The following is a 7,099-nucleotide window of genomic DNA, read 5'->3' as shown; positions in this document are numbered from 1 at the left end:
TCTATTTATTACTTTAATATTTGTTTTAACCAGGAAGAGCCCATTGAGAGGCAGAATACAAAGGATAGGAAGATGTATATTAATTTATGCAAAAATATTTATGAAAAAACAGACAAAACAATACAACTCCTAATATTTTTATTTTTTATTATTCTAATACACAATTGCCCATAAAGTTGGAATAAAAAAATATATATATTTTTTTACCTCTTTCCATGAATGATTGTGACAATGTGATGTATTCTTGACAGATAGATTGTATATCTTCTCAAAACTTTTTGAATCAATCTCTTCCAAACATATCAAGATGAAAATGAAACCACAATTACCTGAGGATAATGTCTGAAAACCAATCTATTCCAACTTTGTGGGCAAACGTGTATTATATTTGGAACATTTAAAAAATATTGAAAAAATAATTTCAAAATAATGAAATATTTATACCGTATTTATTGTACAACTATCTACTACAAATATATAGTACATTACTTTATTATATTTTTTATTTTATATTTTTATAGATTTGTACTTCTTCACTATTTTATGTCTTAGATTCTACCTTTTGTATTTTTTGCTTGCATGTTTTTCTTTTTATACGTTTGATAATCGTTGCTGGATGGAGGCAGAGATCAAACTGCATGCTGATTGCTTCTCTGTAAACATTGTGCATATGACAATAAATTATAATTCATATTAAAAAGGCAGTAATTTAAAAGATGTATGTAGACAACTAAAATATTATTAATGTCACAATCGTCATCTTCCGTTCTCTTTGTGTCTTCTCCTTGATTCCAGTTTCCATGAAGATAAATGCTGCCATGTTCAACAGAAGTGGAGTAACAACAGCACACAGAAATGAAGTGTGTGTGTGTGTGTGTGTGTGTGTGTGTGTTAAGTCTTTACAGATCTCCCAAATGCCCATGCACATGTGTATAGAAACAGTTTACAAAGCCCTGTGTAATCTTCCTTTTTACTGCGCTCTTAGTTTCATCTGCAGGGGATTACTGTACCACTTTTTTTGTGTGGAATCTGCAGAAGGAGGAGGGACATACAAAATGGCGGAAAAAGGAAAACAAATTGTAGCGTAATCTCTGCAGAGAAAGGACGGCTGAGCGAGGGAGTCCCCCAGACCCTCCATCTTTTTCTCGGGCCAGAAAATCCCATAATCCTCCATGTTTGATGTCTCAAAGCTAATGGCGTTTATTAGGACAGCCCCAAAAGGCGCTTTGTCCGCTGTGCGGCTGCCGTTGAGGTTTTGAATGACATTGCAGGGAGAGAGCTGGTAACTTTAGCTTAATCTGGGCTTATCCGGCCCCGATGCATGCACAGGTGTGTGGCCCCGGAGCCCAGAGGAGGCCGGGCTCTCCTGTTGGAGCCAAAGATCAATCCTGCTGCGGGGGCCGAGGACGTCCCGAGGAACACACACTGCACCTTTAACCCACCAGGCTCTAGCCTCCTGGTGAACCGATCCGCCTATTATCACATTTTAATTAAACGACTGCTCCCCTTCCCCTCCGTCTGCTCAACGAGATATGGAACGACCTTTTCCTGCTGAATCAGTTTACGTTTCATGAGGCGAGTCATGCAGGTTGTGTTGCATAAATTCATCTGGAGGATTTTAGTTTCGGCCTCCTGCTTTGTGCCTAAATCCTGCTGTCGCTTCATATATTTCTGTTTGGCATCAGCACTCCTGTGCAATATTCAGAGCATGTGGAAAAATAAAAGTAAGAACACATCTGTAGTGCATTATGACACTATTCATAGTGAATTATGATACATTTACACGCTAACCTTAGAATAAGTAGTTTAGCTGCGTATTCTTAATGAAACTGCAGCCTTGTAACGAAATGTGTTATAATTAGGTAATTATAATGAGGTCAATAGCTCACATAGCCAGTGTTATAGCTGTCCTCTTTCCCACAGGCCAGTGAGAGCACAGTTTGTGTTCCCACAGACGCAAGATGTGACTACAAGCTGCATTTTATCATGTTTAGGCTTTGTAACGCATAGATACACACCTATAAGAACAACATACACACACACATGGAGTATCACAATCATCGAACGAGACATGAACAGCTGTTGGCCTGTCCACGTCATTAGTAACTGGCCAATAAAACTCGGCCCAAAGAAGATGAAATGTGAATAATTAAGAAATCTGGGCTCATTCTGACTGGGATCCTGCTCGAACTAAATAAAGGCCTGCTGCACTGAGACCAGACTTTTTTCTCCGGTTGTTTTTACCCTTGGGCTTCCAATCAACAAACCTGAAAATATAGTTAATAGTGAATTATGATACATTTACACTCTTATCTTAGAAGAAGTTGTTTAGCTGCGTAGTCTTAATGAAACTGCAGCCTTTTAATGAAACGTGTTATAATTAGGAAATTATAATGAGGCCAATAGCTCAGATAGCCAATGTGTTTTGCTCCACTGTAGCTTTTCTTCTTTCCCACAGGCCTGTGAGAGCACAGTTTGTGGCTACAAGCTGTATTTTATCTTGTTTAAGCTTTGTAGTAGATACATGCCTGCAGGACAACACACACACACACACACACACACACACATTGTGTATCACAATCATCGAACGAGACTTGGACAGCTGTTGGCCTGTCCACGTCATTGGTAACTGGCTTGTACTCGGTTGTGTGTAACTCCAATCTGTACGGGGCGGCCCAAAGAAGATAAAATGTGAATTATTACAGAAATCGGGACTCATTCTGACTGGGATCCTGCAAGATCAATGTCAGTCTGCGTCCAACGCTGCATAACTTGACCTGTGACCTACATAAAAGGCTTGCTGCCTTGAGACCAGATTTATTTCTCCGGTTGTTACTATTGGGCTTCAAATCAACGAACCTGAAACCTTTACAATAGTGAATATGATAGATTTACACTCTAACCTTAGAGGAATTGGATTAGCTGCGTAGTCTTAATAAAACTGCAGGTTTTAATGAAACGTAACCACTTTGTTTTCAGCGAGTGGCCATTAAATGGGCAGGTGGAGCAGCCAGTTCTATTGTTAGTTTTGTTAATAAACGTCATTTTATCCTTTCGTAACTGTGTCTCCCACTGTTTTGGTTCAGTGTAAGAGCCAAGCTGTAACAATATCAACAGTCTTAGGGATTTTTTAGTTCAAGTATCTTATGGATGCTCTTGATGTTCTATTAAATAGATTTTGACTGATGGCGCTCATAATACATTACGGCTATACACACACCTCAACTATCAACTGTAGTAAGGACTCATGCTATAATAATCCATGTTTTAACTAAGTGAAGCACATATTGATGTATGTATAATAATGCATTCTTTATAAAAACATTTCATTGTTGGTGGTAAGTTTGTCCCAAAGTTGAGCGGGTGTCTGTTGTAAAAGCCTATTATTTATGACACTTATGACCCTTAATTTGCATTTACTGTATTTTTTTTTGTATATGTAAGTGCAAATAAATAAAATAAATTACAATAAAAATGAAAATATTTGTGCTTTTAAAAGGATCTCTGCTGTTTTTTTTTGTATGTCCTACTTTAAAAAAAAGTAGACAAAAACACAGCACTGGCATTTTAATTGCATTGGCGCCTTCTTATATCCAGAATCTTTGGTCCATGCTAACTAATGTTCGTGATGCTGTTAGTTATGAAAACATGTAATGTAAGCAAAATAAAATATAAATAAATCGTTTTTGATGTTCAAATCATAGACTGTATATAAATAAATGGTTCAAATGCTTCCAAAATAGTGGCGGGAGAGTTGACCACGCCCACCTGTGAGACAGGAAGAGAACACTATATAACATTTAATTGGCGAAGCTTGCACTGCAACATCTTCGTTATAACCAGTATCTCTGATCACATCAAATAAACCGTGTGTGTTGAAAAAGTAACCAATGAGCGCAGCGTTCCTTTATTTTAAAATAAAAACTGTATTCTGATTGGTTGCCGGGCGTGTCTACCACGATGGCAACGGGAGGTCAGGTGACCGTGACATTTTGGATAGCGGTAGTCGGAACTTTTGCCGGTGACAACAAACTGCCGAGAGGTTATTTTCTAACTCGGACAGGATTAAAACAGAACAAGAAAGGGTCAACAACTTTATCAATACTGGCAATACAGCCGGTGGTGGACTTTATTGATGCTCTGGAGCAGTTTTTTTTCGAAAAGAAAAGGGCAAAAAGAAGACAGTCACATAAGGTAGGACAGTGTTTTTATAGCAGCGGGACAGTGCTAGCTGGCTAGTTCTTTTCTCATTTGTGAGCCATTACTCAGCAATTGAGTTTACCCAAAGTCTCGCGAGACTGTGTCAAAACGGTTTACAAACGTCCTAATTTGTGTAATGCCAAATATGACTCTGTTGCATAAATATATAATTTTTGCGATCAAATGTTTATTTAAATGAAACTACATGTTTACAACGAAAGTGTGGCATATCTAAGTTAAACAACACCAGAATAATACAATGATAGATACCTGAATTATAATAAAGAAGCAAAACATTATGGAAATAATTAAATACAAACTCAAATATAAATTATAAGTGATAAATAAAATAAAAATTGATAAATAATAATGAAATATAAAGGGAAGGGTACCACATTAGAAAGAAGAAGCATGATTCCTAAAATTCCTAAAACGAAACCGCCTTCAAGGTGTTTCATTTATACAATAAGAAGTAGTTGACATTGGTTGTTTTTTGGGAAACTTTGGGCTGTATCTTATGATGTCAATTCTGTATGATAGGATGTACAGGTTACATAGAGATTAGTGTATGTTATGATTTGCTATAGATCCACTTACACAGAGGGGTATGAATTAATCACGGTGCATGTGTGTAGTGAAGTTATTCTATCATAATCCTGTATTGGGGGAGGTGGGGCAATATGTGCTTGTTCTAAACATTGTTTGCCAACTTGATATTGTTGCCACTGGCCCAGGATGCATTGCAATCGTGTGGTGTAAATCCTGTATGACAGAAGTTATCTACAGGTGTTTATATTGTCCTTCAGGTTGTGATCCCAGGCTGTCTCCTGTCAATGTAAATCTGAGATAGCACACTAAAGACCTTTAGAAATGTTACACTTGATGGCGGTTTTTGGAAGGAGTGCGGGGTGCCTAAGATTTTGGTGCCTCCACATTTTTCATTCTGGTCTGCATGTTAGAAAATATATACCGATCCTGCAGCAATAATCAACATCACATTAGATTCAGGGCTGTCAACAATAATAGCTCTTTTCGCTCTGGTTTGGTCCCCACCATCTCCTGAGAAAATATGGCTTTTAAACTGTGAGATGTTCTGCTTCCTTCACCAGCTGGTCTTTTGTAGACTCTGAAGCCACACAGTAGCTGGTGTGAACCTTCTTAAAAGATTAGACTACACCCTACTAACCACACCACGCTGAAAAGTCTCCAGCTGCAATAATCTTCACCAGCAGGATATAACATGAAAACTTCAATAGCTTGTGAGTTGTACAGAAACAATTTATTTTTTATGTACATGCAGCGGTGGAAAATAACTCATTACATTTACTTCAGCTCTGTACTTTTATGCAGTTTTTAGGTACTTTTACTTTCATTTTATACAATGTCTACTTCGCGGATCAAGATTAAAAATACAAAATACAATCGACAAATGTGTTGCAGGTATTTTTGGAGACTGGCCTGGTAGTTAGCATCGTGCTGATTCCCTCGACAGAAAGGCAAATATTCATAGATGTTAAAATTGTGGATGTATGACTGTAAAGAGTGACAAAATGAAGAAAAAATCAGGATGGATGGCTGTGGCAAACAACCATGACTTTAACCCAAGAGACTGCAGTTTGTGTTCCAACAGTGTGACCAAAAATTTAATTGAGATTTTTATGTTAACCAAGTCGTTTCCTGTGATCACTGAAGTTTATTTTGAAAAACACTGTGTATGCATGTAATGAGCAGAAACTGACTTGTGCTAAGCTAACTCCATCTTTAACCCTTGTGATGTCTTGTCTTAAGGGTAAAAAATGAGCCCGACATTTGATGGCGTTTCCTAGATTTTTCTATCTTATTTATTGTTGTTGTGTACACACCTTGAAGGTTGGAAAAATGCTTAGTATTCTGTAGCATATCTGTAAACCTATGCCTAACCTAAATGCCAAAGTGGTTCAAGTAATTTTTTCCCTTCAGTTTTTCTGAACTTTAAGAGGGAAAACCCAGATATACAAAAGGCTTTTGATGAAAGACGGGTTGTTTCTTTGTGGGAAAATATAGATTTGTGGTTTTAAATACAATAATGCTGCTTTATTTTACAATGGTTAAAGCACAGAGCCACTGACCAAGCTGCTGTATCTTGGGAGTGAGAACATGTTGGAAGTTTAATATATGTCAGTGTGAACACCATTTATTTGAGATAAGCTTAGATGCTGGTTGAGTTCAGATATAACCCTGAGAGAGTTTGTGACCAATCAATCGTGATACCTCACAAAAAATAGCTTCTCATCTCTGTTTTTTTGTTTTATTTTTTTTAGAAACAAATCTCCTCCTTTTACACCTCCTCCATGTGTTTTGACCAACATATTGGAGGAGAGTGACATTGCTACTGCTTCTGAATGGTGAGGGCTTTCTGACCAAGGACTGCTGACTGTCTTATTGGATTTGGAAGCCACTCCTTCAATAAAAAGAATGAATTTCCCATAATTCAATAACAGAAATCAATGCCAGCGGCCCAGTGATCCATAAACACTACGATGATGAGGTCATCTCTCTCCCGCACGCCGGCACATGATGCAATATCATCATCATCGGCCTCAGAATGAGAGCGTGTGTTTGATTTTCAGATTATAGTATGTTGGAGTAATATGAGAGCGATCGAAGGCGTACAGTGGACTTACAGTTTTCTCTGTTTAGTCCAAGGCCATTTAGATGTTTTTCACACCTTTGGCATTTTCACCAAAACCCTTCATGATATGTCCAAACCCTGCATTTCTTCAATTGCTGCCATCATCCACCAAATAACATGCTTCACGGTTTTATTTCCCTGCAGGGGGGGATTGTGCCCCCTCTGCCCTGCGGTCACACTCCCTGTGGATTTACACAACCCTCATTTTCTTTTTTTGTTTTCCACTGA

General features: G+C 37.9%; 1 long non-coding RNA gene across 1 annotated transcript; it reads left to right on the top strand.

The window, feature by feature from the left end:
• Positions 1–4,003: 4,003 nt before the first annotated feature.
• LOC131976386 (uncharacterized) lies at positions 4,004–5,677 on the top strand. Its single transcript, XR_009394791.1, has 3 exons — positions 4,004–4,194; positions 5,310–5,459; positions 5,641–5,677. It is a non-coding gene; the product is annotated as an uncharacterized LOC131976386 (long non-coding RNA).
• The last annotated feature ends 1,422 nt before the right edge of the window (positions 5,678–7,099 follow it).

This window comes from Centropristis striata, chromosome 1 (assembly GCF_030273125.1).
Source record: "Centropristis striata isolate RG_2023a ecotype Rhode Island chromosome 1, C.striata_1.0, whole genome shotgun sequence".
NCBI lineage: Eukaryota > Metazoa > Chordata > Actinopteri > Perciformes > Serranidae > Centropristis > Centropristis striata.
The sequence above is the reverse complement of the archived record's forward strand: the minus strand, read 5'-3'. Positions and strand labels throughout refer to the sequence as shown.